The sequence below is a fragment of the Haliaeetus leucocephalus genome, unplaced genomic scaffold (genome assembly GCF_000737465.1).
Source record: "Haliaeetus leucocephalus isolate CR32 unplaced genomic scaffold, Haliaeetus_leucocephalus-4.0 Scaffold506, whole genome shotgun sequence".
Taxonomy (NCBI): Eukaryota; Metazoa; Chordata; class Aves; order Accipitriformes; family Accipitridae; genus Haliaeetus; species Haliaeetus leucocephalus.
In genome coordinates this window covers 7,567,965-7,586,245 of record NW_010972942.1, presented here as the reverse complement: position 1 = coordinate 7,586,245, position 18,281 = coordinate 7,567,965, and the positions used below count along the sequence as shown (strand labels likewise).

The window sequence follows — 18,281 nt, the reverse complement described above, 5'->3', positions numbered from 1 at the left end:
CGGCCGCGGAGCCCCGCCGTGGTGGGACGACGGCCCGGCGCCGGCCGTCCGGCCGCGGGGAGCGGCGTACCGGCTCACCTCCCGTCCGCCGTGACGGGGAGGGGGCGCTCCCAAGCCCCCCTCCTCGTCTCTAGGGCGGCAGCGCTGAGCAGCGAGTCTCGGGGGGCGTGGGTGGGCGCCGCACGGCCCGTGGGCGAGACCCGAGACGCTGTCCTTCTGCAACCGGCTAGCGAGGAGGGAGAGGGTGGATGCCTGCCCGCCGGGGAACCCGCCCTCTGGACCGGACACTCGGGAGGAAATCTGTCCTACGAAAAGTCCGTGTCGATAGTGTTTTCAGAAATTTTTATCTGCAGTCATACACTTGGGAACCGTATGTTTGTTACAGATTTTCCTTGGTCTTACAAAGATGCACTTGCTTGGATTTGTAGATGCACAGATGTGAATATTTTACTATTTTGGTGCATAAGCTATGAATACTTAGAATTTGAAAGGGTACTGGAGCAATCGTGATTATTACCATTTTATCATCCTGTTTCTCATACAGTTTTCACATCTAAATGCACATATATTATACTCTGGCAGTATTATCCCAAGACACAAGTCTTCCTTTTTCAGTATTTAACTTGTTCTCAATCAAGCTTGCTATGTATGAAATCTTTTTTATTCTGGTGCGGTGGATGCCTTGTCTTCAGTGTATGTTTTGGGTAGCATTTGCCAACCCTCATAAGAAAGGTTCAAATTTTGTAGAAAACTGTTTGCTAAGGGTCGGTTTTTGTATTTTGCATGGGCTGAGGCTGTTGTGAAGGATTATATTGGCTCGGTGTCAGAGGTGTTAGATATTTTGCAATAAATAAACCCCCGTTTGATGGAATGGTAACTGGGTACTAGGGAACAGCAGGTGATTTTTCTAGTTCTAGAATTCTTATAAACTGAAACATTTGTGTGGTCCAATTTCCAAATAAAAGACTGTTCAATCGACACAGTTGCTGGGGCTATATACGTACCTGACTCCTGTATATTTCAATGGGAATTAAGTGCCTTGGGGTTGTTGAGGAGTTAGGCCCCTGACAGCTGTCATTTTCTTCTAAAATTTCTTAACCCATTGTCTTACACATTAAAATTCAAAGAAACTACTTGACATCACTGTTCTGAGTCACTGTGTTTTAACCTAGTTTTTCTGTACTGTAACATGCTCATCTCTATTGTTTAAATAGGAGCATGCTTTAGTTATCAATAGTGGAGAAAAAAATGAAGAAGTTGTATTTGTTATAGCATTTCATATATCACTAAATATTTCACTAATCACCATAATGTAGGAATTTCATTGTAGTAGAAAGACTCTGTGGAAGGCTTTTTGCATAACCTTGCAGGCTGTCTACAGGTTGTTAGTGCACTCCTGTATACCGGGAAGAGATTTTTGTGTGAAACCCATTAGACCTGAATACTAGGGAGTGGATTTAAGATATAGGGCTGTAGCATTCGTGTAGCTGTTTAAAGTTATTTTAATCCATAACACTGGGAGGAAGGGGATCGTAATTCATATCTCCTTCACTTCCTGATTAGCCGTTTAAAATCTACTTACATATTTAATTTTGGTGATGTATTTTTTGTTCTCAACAGTCTTTTTTAAGATCTGTAACCTGTGCTTGATCTTGTAGTACTTAGTAAGGGGAAGACATGTATTTGAAGTTGACGGGAATTGATCGAAGACTATGCATAGGGTGAAGCTTACGCTCTATACTAATATTCCTATTATATATACATTGTGGTATATCAAGAATACCATGTGTTCACAGTCAGATATATTCATTAAAGCATCAGTTTTTCATGTCTCCAAAAGTTCTGACACATTGAGAAGAGAGACCTGTGCTTCCTCATTCATTCGGGAACAGCTCGCATTTTCTTACACCACTTCTGGTTTTGATGCTAATTAATCACCACTTGTCATGGATGACAGCCATCTTTTTTTTGCAGTGAGTACTAATTTTCTAATAGCAAGTCAGAACAGAGTGGACTTGGATTCAGTTTTCTGCAGTGTTATTTGCTGAGCAGGTTATGACTAAAATTGCTCAATATATGCTTCAAGCCAACATTTTAGGAAGTGCATAAAGTAATACTGGTTAATTGAGGGCAGTCACAGGAAAGAAGAAAGTGGAGAGAGGACATGCATGCTTTCTGAGATGAAGGCAGGGATGGTGATGCATAAACAAGTCATATTGCATACTTGCATAGTGAATGATCGGTGATCAGGAGGACTTAACGCCATTGATCTTAGACACTTACGAAGGCACAGTTAGCTGATGACTGGAACAGCGGTTTCCTGATGATGAAGTACAATTCCCCTGCATTAAAGTTGATCAGTTGATGCTGTTAGTTGCTAGCTGGTCATTCTGTTCCAGTTGCTTGCAGTTATTCTGGTAGTGTCTCTTTTCTCCATTCTGTCCTGTATTTGTGGCCTTCTGTTACCATGGTTAGGGCTTTTGGTACTTCATTAACTAGCAGTATCTACTTAACAACCTCTGTCAGTTTTATTTCTTTGCTGAAGTTTTGTATGGTTTGGCATCTGAATTATCTTTCTAATTTGTGTAAAAGAGAAGTGTTCAAAAGAAGTGCTGACATGTGAGATGAAGGAAGACTGTAGGCCCTCCCTTGGTTAAAAAGTTGTTTCCATCTCTATAAAGAAAGGTAGGAGTAACCTTATGGTGAAAGAATTAATGAGCCTAGGCTGACTCAGCAGGCATCAGTCTTGTACTGACTACCAGTACCTGTTAACGGATAGTAGGAAGTCCTATCCACTCAGCTATGAATAGTAACACACAGATTCACTTGATTCCAAACATTTTTACTAGTTAAATTCTTATTTATGGCTTAGAGGTGGGAAGGAAGGTGGGTGGGAATTAGTGTGTACATCTAAGACTGTGTCAATTTTGAGATTTAAAACAGATTGCAAAACAACTTCGATACTTCAGCCTCATTTCCCCCTGTTGAATGTAGGTCCTCAAATCATGGTTTTTCAAAACTGTTACTTCTCTGCCATTTCATTTTACAGGTGCCTAAGGTTTTTGCAGGTAAAATTCCTGTGAACCTATAGGTCAACATCTAAATGCCCCAGGCCATGCAGGTGTTGTTAGTGCTGACAGTAAGGTCTTAAGTTAACCGCTTAAATTCTGTCAGGTTTCATGAGTTGGCTTATCCTGTTCTGTGTAGGTTGTGTAGGTTTTGTGTGTTATGTTTTTACTACTTTTTTCTTTCGCTTTTGAAAGCTTAGACATCTTTCTGTAATAGATTATTGGCATCTGAGAATACTGTGGTTAGACACCTAGTTTAGGTTGAGGAATGCCCTTTAGAAACGCCTGTCTTCTGGGATTTTTGTGGTAATATGTAGCGTAGCACTACCTGATTTATATATATTTTTTTTTAGGTTTTTTTTTTTTTAGATTTAACTTGGAATGTAACAAGAATTCTAAATATGAATTATTTCTGTGATGAAGCTTCTCTGTTGTTTTTTTCCATCTTTCTAAAATGTGAACAGGAGGTGTGTGCCTAAAATTGGCTGGGACAGAGTATTCAGAATCAGCACCCACTCATTTCTGTCTGAGTGAAGTGTTGACCCACTTTGCATTTCAAGCATCCAATCCAACCAATTCTTTTCGTGTGCTAATAATCTCAATGAATAATCCTGCTGCCTGTGAGTATCCATACATCTAGACTTCTGTATGACTCTTCAGTTGTGTTCTCATTTGGGCAACCTGACAGTTAGTTTCTGTGAATTTGAAAGCTGCATCAGCACTCTTAAGAACAGATTGCAATAAATCTTCAAGAGCTCCAAGATAAATTTAGTGTTTTGGAGTTTTCTTATTTATAGAACTGTAGCTAAAAAGCATCCGGCAGGTACATTGTTGTTACACAAACCAGAAGACTGTAATTTCTTTGAGTTATAAAAAGCCGAAATAACTCTACTCAAAATAAACATACCAAACCCCTGGCTACCTAAGAATTTTTCTCAAAGTAATGTGGGTTTAGAACTATAATTTTCATTTTGAACCGCACAAAGGCTGCGTTCATTTTACCACACTTACCCTGGGTTTTTTTTTTAGCAGACAAAATTTCTGAAGCAAATATAATAGGAAACTAATTTTTTTTTTAATTTATGGTGGTTTTTTTTCCTAAATGAGACTGCATTATTGGTGTATATTATGCACTGGCTTCCATTATTTAATTTAAATAAAATAACTACGCTTCTGACTTAAACCTTAACACATCCTAATGCACCTGTTTGGTGACTAACAGTATTTGTAGTGCACCTTGTGACTGAGTTAGCCAAAGTTCGGGAATGAATTCTGGAGTTTGGACCATCTTTTGAAGCAACATTTGCCCTCAATTCTTAAATACACAAATGTAGACACAGTCAACTTGAGCATCTCATTTACCAGTTTAAGATTCCTCACAGTATCAAATTATGTTTTAAGCTGCAATATCTGCAATGTGAGCGATAGGGATGCTATCAAAGAATTGTTTTCTTTTGAGCTTGCTCAAATCTTCTTTTATTTTGGTATTATGCTTAACTGGTTAGATTCTGTTGCTAGCATGAAGGGGTCTGTATTCTGGATGATGTGCATTTACTTTGAGAAGCATTTAATTTCAAGCAGCTAGATGGAGCCTTTGGAAGACCAAGTTTTTCAGTACTTAGACATCACAAGCATCATTTTAGGTACTAACTGATTACTCAGTGACATTGTTTCAGCCTGGCAGTCCCTCTTTCAGAGAAGCCAATATTAGCTGTTTTTCAACGGCTGTGTGGAAACCAGCAGTGATGTAGAAATGCCGCAGTGTTACACAGTGGGGGGTAGGGAATCATTTATAAGTTCTAATTTTTTTTGTTGCCTGCTACGTAGGACTTTGTGGTAGCCTTGATGTGCACTGAAGTAAAAAACCTACTTAAGGGGAATGAAAGTAAAATGGAAAAAAATGGTGCAGAGATGTCCTTTGCTTTTTGGAGAATTCACTGTGCATTCTAATAGTTGCCTTGCTAAAGTTGTCTTTAAGGCAAAACAAGTGAAAAACCCTGATTAAAACTATAGATAGACCCTTTCCCAATAACAAACAGTTCCATGAGCAATGGCTTTATGCTTTTTGCTTGGATTTTGTGGTGACCAACAAGATGCAAAAGTTATCAGAAATTTCGCTATGGATGAGGCATTCATAATTCTTCTCTCCTATGGAATCTGGGTTTAAGAAAGGAGGTTGGTTCTGAATGAGGAGAATCACATGTTTTGGTCTTACTACCTGACTAGTTAATCTCTCAACATTTGAAAGAACTTGCATTTTTGTGGTGTCTACTCCTCTGGGAATTTGTCTGAAATTAGTCGAAGGTTTAAAAAAATACTAGAAAGAGACAGTGAAAGAGATCACTGATACAGGTATGCATTTATAGGGTCACAAACATAGATGATAATCACATAAACCTTGTTTCCACAGTGGCAAAAACATTACTTTCCTGAATGGGAAATGTGAGCTTTCTTAATTGCTTTTAAAAAAAAATTCCTTCTGGGCACAAGACAGAAAGAAGTAAAAATCAAAGCTATATTCTTTGTCTAATAGTAATAATTACATTTGAGGAATTGTATCTAAAATATGAAATGAGAAAATGAAAGAATCAGAATAACTTCTTTTTTTTACATTAACTTTTCATGTTTTTAAACTCTCAAAATAACAATTACTTTGTTTCTTGAGGGGGGGAGGATAAGGTATTACTGGCTTGCCATAAAAAATAGCTGGGAAGATGAGAGGTAGTTCTCAATTGAGTTGCTCTCACTATAATGTACCAGCAGAGCCTGGCTGCTCAATGTTAAGGTCTAGAGCTAGCAGATGTTCCTGTTTAAAATAAAATAGAATAAAATAAAATGAGTCTAACGTCTTTGCTCTAGGACATGCAGTGGGACAATGATGATTTTGAATTTTTGTCTGGCAACCCTTGTCGTAATGAATCAGCCTGGATCAAAATAAGCCCATTACTACTGCTCTTTTTTTCTTTGTGTTTTATCACATTATGAAGTCTCTTCCAAGTTTTGGATGATATTTAATGCATGGTGTTAATTAAGCCTGAAGTAAGCTCTTCAACTGTTTTGTTTCTTTTGATTAATCCAGTCTTTTGGTACAAAGGACAAATGTAAATGTCAAATATTAAAGAAAAAACTTTAATGGCTTTAACTCAGTCTTTAATTTTTTTCTAATGTGTTCTTTGCTGTTACTGATCTATGCTTTTCCAAGTGGGCTAGATGCTATCTGTACCCCAGAGTCAGCACAGTCTCAGCCCTCTGGTTGTTTTGGAGCTTCTGAGAGGGAAGGGGGAAGCTAGTACCTTAACTGGCATTTCTGCCATGTGCGATGTGCTTCTTTACTGTTCTGGAGCAAGTGGGTTTCTTACTCAGCTTCTTTATCTTGGCCCTGACTGAAAAGACACCCCTAGAAAGACACCTGTTATTAGTGCTTGCTTCTTTTAAAAGTGTTACTTTGTAAATGGAAGTGATAAAAATAGAGTTAGAAACATAATATTTAGGAGTATTTTAACATCATGTTCTTTTACAGTTTGCCAGTAATTTTGAAGATCTAATTAATATTCTTTCCCTTTTTTCAATGTCTTTTTTTCCCTCTTGGTACTTTCAATTTTCTGTCTTGTTTATGTAAATGAAGAGGTGGGGACTGATAATTTCTCATTTTCATTTGTCTAGTGCTTGTGGTTTTGTGTTTTTTTTTTTAATTGAGATTTTAAATTTTTTTGTCTTGTGGTATTTTATTTTTTGGGGAAAGCATCTGTGCTTTTCTAGGAGTGAGAGGTAATGGAGATAGATACTTTGTTACCTCTGGACTTTGAGAGGTGGCTTCAGGCATTTTTATGTGCACCAACTTTTGGAACAAAGACTACCCAAACCCCTTAATGTCTGTAATATCCAGATAAAAATGAGGTGTTATTGACTGTCTTCTGTATTATCCCACTCGCACAGATGCACACTTTCTTATTCTCCTAGCTGTGAAGTATGAGAGAGGGATATCTTGTGTGTTAAGAGAAGATGCTTCTCTACCTGAAACCATGAGAAACAGTTAAAACCCAGCTGAAAGCAAAATAATTTTCAAATAGAATTTTTAGGAAACTGTTGGCCTCCTGACTAAGGCAGTGTGCTGTTGCAGACGTTACTGAAGGTGGTGAAAACCAGCACTCATTTGATAGGAGGAACAAGGATTTATGACTTTAATTCTAGGATGTAGGAAAAGAGCTTGATCACTTGAAGAGCACACCTATGCCTTTGCCAAGACAACCCAACATCCGTATCTGCTCTCAGTATAGAGAGTAATATCCTTTTAAAAAGCTTGTAACAGAGACATTTTTGATGGCCTTAACTTTTATGTGAGGTACCATATGCCATGCTGTGTTAATGTCTCCGTTGGCTACTCAGTTTCACTGAACACCTATTTTTAGTTCCATCCAAAAGTGTTCAGGCAGAGTTTTTAAGTGGAAGTTATGATGCCCCTCTGGTTTGCTCTTCTGCTGGTTTGGGCAGTTTTTCTTTCCCTATTCACATAAAATTCAAGTATTATCTTTGCATTAAACATAAGAGTTTCCAGTGAAACACCTCAGTTTTGAACATAACTTTACATAGCACTGTGAAGAAATGTCCATACAAAATGAAGAATGCATGTGAACCTGCTTACCCATGATAAGTAGAAGGCTATTTTATATTAGCCACCTCTTAAAGAATTTCTTTCCATACAGAGAGTGGAAACTGTTACCTTCTTGTGTATTTACATGAAGCATTCTTTCTCTCTACTCATTTTGCCAGCTCCCTGCAATGTTCAATGAGTAAAATCACTCTATTCATGCACCAGATTTCTCTATAGTGGCTGGAACAATATGCTTATCAAGCTCTTTTGTTGGCTTCTGGAGGAGCTGTTTTCTGGGGCAGGAATCATGAGAGTTTGGGTCTTTCAGCTGTGTTGGAGCCTTTTTAATCCAATCATTCCTCCTTTCATTGCTTGTTTTACTCCAGACACTGGTGGTTTAGTACTCAGAAATGCAGGTTTTACTGTTGATCTTATAGCCAGTTGCTGCAGATCCTGTTCATCTTAATTGCTGGCTGCCCATTCCTGCTGTCCTTGTTCCAGAACTGGTGGTAGTCTCATACTACAGTAACCCAGTTTGGGAAGATGAAATAGAAGAAAAGTAAGTCTACAAAGAAGTGAAAAGTGTTCAGTTGGTTTAGCTTGGTGGGTCACCATGTGGTCTGATGAGGAGCATGGCATTGACTCAGGAGAGAAAATGTAGGTGGCCAGAGGGTGAGGAGAAGGAGTACAGCTGCCTTTTTCTGCAGTAGCAAGCTGCTAGATGAGCATAAGTGATCTCCAAATCACTCCATGAGTTTGAACTAACTGCTCAGCCCTGTACACCAGGAGCTTGTGTGCTTAAGTTAGCTTCATATGGAACTTGCCTTTTAAAGGTGCGGTTCCCCATAGGTCAGGAAAATGTCATGGAGCCTGGCCCAGTCCCTTCTGTGAAGGAGCAGAAGAGGGAGTTGAATAATTAGGGAGGATGGCCTAAAGAATTAGAAGGAAATGGACCATATGAATACACTGAGCGTGAAAGTGAGAATGGATAGGAAATGGAAGGGGATGGGATAACACAGATTAATGCTATTTTGCCAATGCCTCCTTTTCCCCTCCTTCCCCTCTCTCCCCTCTCTCCCCTCTCTCTCCCCTCTCTCTCCCCTCTCTCCCCCGCCTCTCCCCGCCTCTCCCCTCTCTCCCTACAGTCAAATGGTTACCTGGGATCTGCACTTTCTTTTTTTAAGGAAAGATTCTAGTGCTTGTGGTTGCTGAGAGTATGACTGAAGGGTGAGAAACACAGGGCAAATACAAGAAAATATAACTTCTTATCATCTAAAGAATTGTGCATGTTTTGCAGTGTCTGACTCATACTTCTAGTACTTCATCTTGGCAATACTACTTGCATATAGATTTGCCAGGGAGTTAAAGGTGTCCTTAGCACTACTGTTAGCACTGGCTGCTGTGCCACAAACTCCTTCATCAAGATTGCGTAACACTCCAATTTGATAGGCATTGTGTCTCTGCTGACATTTGTATGAGTGGAGAGGTAAACTGATGATTGTGAAGGACTCCTCTGGTCAGGTATCTATCTCAAGGAAAGGAATTCTGAATGATAAGTTCTGTGTTTCTTTTGGTGCACTAACACAGAAAAGCTGCTCTGTGTTGTTGATGGCAGAATTTGTCCTAGAAGCCTAAATAAGTGGAAGCTGTCTCCTCTGGAGACTTGGGAGATGGTTCATAGAACTGAAAAGGAAGGCTAGTTTCATCTGTAGATGACCTTAGGAGAGAACCTGTGGAAGCAATTATGGATAGGGCAGTTAGGAAAAAAAAAAATTTATGAGGCAAATTCTGTGATAGTTTTGTAGAGATGAAATCGGGGGGCATGGATGTGAGTAAGGCTATAGTTTCATTTGAAGGAGAAGAAAAGAGAGAGGCAGGTTAAGATTACTGTATTTCTGTGACTGGATTTGCTGGGATTTCTCAAACTGAAATGTGTGTGTGTGTGTGTGCGTGTGCATGCCCTATGCATGCATGTAGGCACTCTGAAGCGTTCAGACACGCTGAGAATCCCACGTGCTGGACAAAGATTCCACATAGATGTGGTAGGTGCTGTATGTTCCTGTTCAGACATATTGTATTAACTGCACATGTCCAGGCCCATTTGGCATGACATGCTCAATGCATCTGATGTGATGTGGGTATATCTTCCTAACCATTCTGAAGAATCTTGTCCTTCCTGCCTAATCAGGACAAAGCAGAGATGTCCAGGGAAACACAAGCTGAGGACAAAACCAAGGTTTGCAGATGCAGAAATTCCTCTGGGTGTACCATCATGAAACACCACTCCTTATTGTGCTGAGGATGAACTGCACAGGATTAACCTTAGAGAAATGGCAGGCTGCAGCTCACTCACTGAGTTAGACACATCCTTTTGCATGATGTAGAGCCCCCCCTGGAAAAAAAAAAAAAAAAGGTGTTTCAGAGCTCCTTGTAAGTGTGCCCTGGTTCAGAATAATGCCAGTAGATAATAATGCCTGTAGTCTAATACAAAGTGTAAGATAGTGAAGCTATCTGGAGACAAAGGCTGAATGGAGACTTACCAATATGGAACAAAGAAGGGATACACAAAGAGAAGACTAAATTGCTAGAGTAACAGGTTTAATCTCGATTTGTTATCCTGTGAAGGAGGAATACCTGAAAGAAAAAGATGGTAGGGTAGAAAAAGGGACAAAGGTAAATGAGAAACTCAGGAGAATTTATTTTATTCTGTGTTTCCCTATGGTAATAGAAAAAAGATTAGAGGAATGAAGTTGGCCAAAATTAAGATCCACTTAACATTTACTTAAATGCCAAAGAAAAAGTTAGGAAGTCAGGAGAGGAAATAAAATATACAGTAGCTACGGTACTGAAATGGTAGCCAGTTATCTGGCTGCTGTTCCTACCTCTGCTACTGCTGTCCTGCTGCATTATCACGTATTATTCTGTGCTTGTGTTTCCCTTTCCTTTGTCTTGTTTATCTGAACAGAAACTGCAAACCTCTCTGGCTTTTACAGTCTTCATATGGTTTAGGAGTTTTCACAGCTAAGCCCTGAGCTCATTATGGCCCTTCTGCTTCCTCTTCTTTCTTTGTGCTGCCTCAGTGCCTGGTAGTGCTATTAATCCCATTAATTGGTGCCATACATTCAAAAAAATTGATTTCTCCTCCCTTCTCCCCTGCTTAGTGTGACAGTTCAGAGCATTGACAAGGCTGCAGTGCAGTCCATGTGAGCACGTTGTGTTCCCACAGGGAGCCCTGCTGCAGTTGGTGAGGCCCTGATTTACAAGAGGAAGGCCTTCACTTGTAACCAGGCAGATTTAGTCTAACATTAAATTAATAGCAATCAAATCATCAGGAAGCTTTAATTGAGCAATCACTGTCAGGGTTGGGAATTTACTTTGCTGTGTCAGAAACAAACACAAACATACACCAGTGATTTGGAGGCATTGTTTTCTAAATAGAAAGCATAAGAGAATAAGATTAATAATGCTTTGGCTGTTATTAAAAATAGCTCTACAACCCAAAAACCTATCACATCTTCTAAAATTACCCAGATGTCAGCTTCTAGAAATGAAGCGATTCTTAGTTGCCTAAGCTGTTGCAGTCTTGATGGTAGAAGTGTCTGATGAGAAATGATGGACCTAACTATAGGTCTAGCTACAATTCAATTGTGTGTCCTTAAAAATTACCATTGCTACCCATTTAAAGTTTTCAATCGTTAGTACAGTAGTACTTATTTAAATATCCACTTAAGGCTCTAGTAAAATATACTCCTTTAGTCCTTTGTTTGAAAACCTAAGCCAGAGGACAGCTTGTGGATGTTAAAGGTTATGTCCTGGGTAGGTTAGCAAGGGCATGCTGACTATATCTGCGGTGCCAGTTTACGTGGAAGAGATAGTCAAAATGCAAATGACAGTTTTTAGAAATATACCAGTTTTGTGTATGTGTTGAAGTTACCTTGTTTGGGCTAGAAAGTGATTTTAGTAAGTTGATCTGTATGATGTAATTATTTGAACTTGCGTTTTTTTATGACTTCTTTTAAAGCCATTTTTTGCTGCTATTTTTTCACTTGGAAAAAATATTTATTCATTAGCTCGTATTTTTGTTACACAGAGACCAATATTAATATTTTCTCTTATTTCATACTTATGCTTTCCATAATGTAAAAATGGCTTTAATATTGCTATCATATGTGTAACTTAACTAATCTGTAACGTATAGAGTGGAAAGTGTATCCTGCTTATGTAAGCTGATATTTATTTAGCTGTCCCCATTATCTCAGACCGACTTTATTTGTGGGCATGATATGATAAGTGTCAGCCTTAAGCCTGTGCAACCAATGCTCTTGTGCTCCCAGAGGCCAAACAGAAGTGTCCAACATCCTCTCATTTCAGAGACTTTTTCAGCTCGGTATTGACATGGTTCTCAGTTTTCAACTGCTCTTTAAAGCTGGCAGGGGGGGAGTTCACGTTACTTAGGTGAGGATTCTGTAAGGACTTGGGCATGTAAATAACTTTTTATGATGTGTAATCCATGCAGCAAATCATGAAGGTAAACTATATACATGCTTCAGCTTTTTTTCCAGTAGCATTACATATGAATCTGCATTTGAATGAACCTTGTTTTCAGCCATAAGTGCTGGTATTATACTAAGAGGTGCAAAAGAAAGAGATCCAAAAATATGATTAGCAGTAGTTGGGTCACTTAATACTTTAGTTTAAGTCTTCATATATCCTGTTTTGTGTTTGTCTTCAGGATGCAAGGTATGCTACCTTAAATTCCTTCATAATGACACATTGATGAGCAGATGTGAGTAGGTCTGAGAATGTAAAATTTTATAGTCTTCATTTTTGGAATATAGTGATTGACAGCAATGTACAACTTGGAGCTGGGTAGAAATATTTTATTCTTTTTTTATTCTTGTTGAAAAACACATCTCCTTTAAACCTTGTTAAGTTTGATAAATTGAGATGTCTTGTTAAAGCAACCCGTAGTGTTTTTGTGATGAGTTGACTTTCAGCTGACCTTCCTCATTTGGCTGAACTGCTTGATGGAAATTACAGTTTGGATGTCTCTTAAGCTCCTACCAGCTCTCTCCATGGCTTGACTATGCTGAGGACAAACTGATAAATTGTGTGTGGAAAACATAGGCCTTAAATATCAATGACATTAATTCTGTCCTCCCTACTCATGGTTCTCTTTCGCATTGAGCTGTAGTGATCACAAATGTAGGCCATCCATATAAAATTGAATCATTACACAGGAATGCAAAAGTAGGATTTATAGTTTTGGGCTTTTTTTGTTTTCCAGAAGTAATGTCAAAAAAGTCCATTGCTGATGTTTAAAAAAGTGAGCATTAGTATTTGGGTAAAGCTAGATTATTGCTTTAGATTTCAAAAAGAAGCCCATGAGAGTAGACTGTTATGCCTGTGATGGTGTTTCTTTCTGGAGATGGACTATTAAGTCGAATGGCTATTCTAAGAACCTTCAGAAGAGTGTTTGGCCAGATTTTTGGACTGGGAATAGGTGGACATTTATTCACTGGAAAAATATTGCTGTATCTTATTTATGTCACATTACTATTTGTGTTCAGCTGTAATTAAACCCTAGATATGTAGAGGCTTTTTGTGATTTTCAAATAATTGATATAATTGGAAGCATTTGAATTTAAGATGTTGCAAATAATAGGCGTTATACTGCAAAAGTGCTTGAATGTTTTTTTCCATGACTACTTATACAGTGTTTTTGTCTAATATTTGACCATATAAAAATTTATCATAGTATTACACAAAATGGGATCTTGCCATTCTTGTAAGTCCTTATAATAATAGGTACCATTATAATAATCAAGAAGCCTTTCTCATAGCATCTTTTTGCCCTACATTCAGTGGAACATTTAGTTTATTTCTTCTAGTTTTCTATGATATCAAAAGATTTTGTGAGCCTGATGTATATCAATAAGATAATATATATGTGTATATATATATTTGTGGGAAAGGGGAATACTTTCTATGCCTCCCACCAGCTGGATGATTTTTGCATTTGATCCAGTACTTGAGCATTATTTTTATATTTTATACAAAAACTGTTCAAATAATGACATTCAAGTTGAAAGTCAAGCTGAATGAGTGTTACAGAATATGTTTTTAAAGGTCTGTGTGATTATTGCGATATATATAAAAGTGAACCACAGTAAGTTTGTATGAGCAATTATAAACCTAACTTTCAAGTGTTTGTAGTGTTGGTTTTTTTTTTTACTTTGAAGCATACTTTCATTTTAACATAGGAAATGAGATTTGAAAACATAAAATTTATCCAAATCAAAAATGAAGAAGACAAAACTGAGTTATGTGCTGTTATAGTCCAGGGACATTTACAGCCCCAGCTTGAAGCAGAGTCTGCAGCATTGGTGCAGCTGTGTAGTGCTGAGTGTTTAGAAATACACATTTGGTGTTGGACCATCTCTTCTGTTAATCTCTGGCTGTAATCCATCGTATCTAATATCTGTCGTATATTGTCAACAAAGTTTGATATTTTCCTTTGTAGAATACAACAGACACACTGTTCTTTCACTTCTGCTAATCAGTTGTCTTTTGCTGAAGAGTCATTTTCTGGGGTACCCTTTTCTGGGCATTGTAGTTAAATCAATTATCTGCTGAAAAACTCTGCTGTGTTTATATTGTATTTTCATCTGCTGGCTGCAACAAGAAAGAGGTACCCTGTTGTGATAGAAATTGTCCAGACGTTGCAAATGAGAACATCTGCCCAACAAGTTTTGAGTCTTACTTCAAGGCAGCACAAAGCCAGTAGATGAGGTAAGCAGGTAAATGTGTGGAGGGGATCTTGGAGGAATTGTAGTATGAGCATACATTTTTGGAAGGTAAGCTCAGTGCCGGCTTTGCAAGCATAGGTTTTGCTTTGTAGGAGCAGTCAGTTAGGCAGCTTGTTCATCTTCAGTAGGCTCTGATTTCTCCTGGGTTCAGACCTCAGCCTTGCCAGGTCTGTGTGTATTCAAACCTTGACACTGAAGGGCCTGCTATTCATGTGAATCCTGGATGGCAGCCTTGGGTGTTCCACAAGCCTGGGCCATTTTTAGGTGGAGACAGAGGCAGTGACTGTACTTTCTCAGGGATCAGGCAGAGCAATGAACCTGGTAGTGCCAGTGGGAAGCAGTTTGGGAACCCTGGAAGGTGGCTGGAGACATGTAGACCATGGGTAGCTTTGCGCTCAGGGTTAACATTTCCTTCCCCTAGCAATTTTGCTACTGGGTCTCTCATACATGATTCTTTGTGGTTCATGTTGCACTCTAAAACTGAATACTTCAAGCCTGCACTGTTTAGGTCAAAATGGACACGTGCATGTCTTTTTCCCTATGTGTGCCTAATTTTCAGTTTGATTTTTAGTTTGACTATGATGGGATAGTCTTTCTCAGAAGTTTCTCTGCTTTGATTAGCAGAAGTATCTATTTTAATCTGACTTGAAATAAAGAGATTATCCATGAACGCAGAGCATGTTAGAAATCTGTCAGAACTTTGAAAATAATATTAAGAAAAAAAAAAAGTATCATTAAAGCAGTTTTTCTGTCATCTTGCTCGCTGATGAGGAAAATCATACAAGTAATTTTGGCTTAACTGATGGGTGATAAAAATGCGTATGGAAGCAATTGCAGATGGATTTTTACTTCCAACTGAACTGGAATTATTAATGTGTCTTCCTGGTTGGGGCTGAAGATAAATTAAGGTGCACTGATATTCAACAGGAATAAAATAGTTGCGGGTATCATGTGGTAGCATGTAATAGATGGTAGTACACAAAATGCTGGAAGATCCCCTAGAGTGTAGAAAAAAAATGGTTAACATCATTGTTTTTTTATCAGTTAATAGTTATTTAGCTACTTTTATAATATTATTATTTCATGCATTTATAATAAAATTTTATTGTTATATCCATGGGCTGATGGCTTCTGCATGGCGAAAGATTCCCATATTCTTGCCTTTAAAGAGACCAATTCTTTTTATTCTGATTTCATTGTGGGTTTTGCATTTTTTTTAAATGGCAAAGTTCAAGTGTATGTATAATTAAGCAAAAACTTCATCTACCCCTAAATGAACACAAGTTAAAATAACTGCTAATATAACAGTGTTACTCGTAATAGTAAACAAAGAGATTTTTTATAATTTCCAGTTGCAGTTAGAAAAGCACTGAGTACGAGCTGTGTTGAACCAAACTGAATGTGACTGTGTGTCCTCAAAGGCGTTTGAGAGCTATCGGATGTCTGCTTGCAGATGGTCTGCAGTGGCTTTGGTGATTATTCTGACAAGATACTGTGCATCTTGTGTTACCTGTGAAAGGCAAATCAGTGTGACATTTCCTGTGGAGAGGGGGAAAAGGATACAAGTAACTTTAAGTCAATCAGGCAACTGCTTATATGTGAAATAACCTTTTGTCTTCTTAAAATGCTGTATAAAAACTACTTGTTAGTGTTATTTAAGGAGTTCCAGCCACATTTGCAGTATATAAATTCTGCAGATATAAAAGAACCCTTTGTATTTTGTTGTGATAAAAATTAATTTCCCCATTTTTCTATGGGAGCAAATTCTGACCTTTTCAGTTCAGAAATCTCTGTTGTATTGGTGCATATTAAACATTTAAAAAGCTGATTACAACATTGATATCAAGTCTTATGAGACCAAGTCAGTCTCTCAAAGGTAAATAAAAGGAAATTAAGATGCATATCTGAATAGATATTCATCTATTCGAAGTGTATGAATAAAAGTTGTAATTAGACTGAGTATTACCAACAATTGTTTAGCTGCTGTAGTAAAGGAACACCTCCAAATGACATGATTTAAGTAAATTCTAACAGTCAGGGAGCACCTGTTAACTTCATTGGAATTTGTTTAGTGATCATTACTTGAGCAAATTTAGGGTTAATTTATGTAGGCAGCTAAAGTCTGGATAATTAAATCTGTGTTGGAGCTGCCCTACCCTGGACTCTGGTAACGCACATTTTCCATTTTGTGTCACTGTAATTGCTGGTTATTATTTGAACTTCCATCTGAATAGTTTAAAAATTCTTGGTCAAGATTAAAACAATATGAAAACATTTTTTGTAATTATTTTAATGCATAGAACTTATACAGAATGTTTAATAACTTTGGCTACACACACTGGACAGCAGAACTTTTTAAAACATCATCTCATATTTATCTTTCTATATAACTTGAGTAAATGTAATGCTGTAGTAATGCAACATTAGTTGTATCCTTTTTCCACAGGAGAAATAATATTGATTTGCCTTTTACAGGTAATGCAAGAGCTACAGTGCCTTGTTCCAAAAGCTGTCACAGCAGAGTGCCTGCTAATGAACACTTGATAGCTCTGAGTTTTAATTTTTCTGCTAACATGGACTTGACTGTCTGCAGCTTCATCATGTCTATTATCCTGTGGTTTGTATATTACATGTTAGTTGCGTTTGCTGGTCATCTGAGTGGTGGCTTCCAGAGGCAAATTTCAAATTGTGGAATGAGCATCAGGCCAAGGGTCCATTGAAAATAAGGCTTTGATGTACGAATGGGATTTTTTTGTGTAAAAGTGATGCTAACTTACAGAGGTTCCCTAATGTTTGTACTTCTGTGATGGCAGTCATGGGATTTGTCAGGACCTCCTTTTTTAAAGGTGGCCAACAAAACAAAAATCATTGAGGGTGTGATCAAAGGAATGATGTGCATTTAATTACAAGCCAAACTGCTGAACTTTTAGTGGAGTCCAAGGTTTGTTAGTCGCATTTTTAGGTCCAAACACTGCATGGGTGGTAGTAAGTCTCAAAGTGGTGATCCAGAAACCCCACGTAATAAACAAGAACTCACCCATAGTACTAAATGCCAAAGCACAAAGCAATGTCTGAAATATTAGCGAAGTCTAGAGTGTCAAGCTGGAGTTGAAAGCAGGTGTTGCTGTGCAATGTTTCAGAGGTAACAGTTCCCTGTTTTCTCTTCAAGTGTGGCTAGAAGTGGAGCAGCTCTCCACAGTGTCAAAGGACTATGTCTCTATTTTATCTAAACGCTATTTAATACTAGCCACTGGATTGTCTAATCGTGCTCCCTCTCACGTCACTGCCTGAATTATCTATCTGCCTGTCTGTCTATCTATCTTACTGTGCAGTAGCATAGGTTTAGCAGCCAGCTTAGAAACTTTCTTTCCTGTGATACAGCATAGCCTTGAGTTTAAGACAGTATCCTATGTGGTGAGGGATATGGGTTTGAATTTCCTCAGGCTGATGGTAGCCTTATATTGTATCTAGGTTCCAGTATCCTGAATGAGAACCAGAGCTCGTATGCAACTGGCAGGTATTGGCTTTACTATTTTAGTGAGGCATCTAACATTGGTCATGGGTTAGGCATGGTCAGAGAACAGCAACTCCATCAAACCTCTCAGGAATCTTGATTTTCTTGGGAATCTCATGTAGATCCTGTTATCTTCTCTAGCACCTGAGTTACTAATCTCCACAACTGTTTACATCCAAAGACTCTATTACATGGACAGGTGATCCCATAGTGGCCTTATAAAATCAATATTCTAAATTCTTTTTTGTGTCATTACATCTTTAAGCGTGAAATTTAAATGTGGTAAATGTGTTTTGTAA

At 38.2% G+C, this 18,281-nt stretch overlaps 1 protein-coding gene across 1 annotated transcript in view; it reads left to right on the top strand.

The window, feature by feature from the left end:
• LOC104837063 (chromosome unknown open reading frame, human C8orf34) overlaps positions 1 to 18,281 on the top strand; it is a 175,363-nt gene that overhangs the window by 485 nt on the left and 156,597 nt on the right. The gene's annotated exons all lie outside the window — the stretch shown is intronic.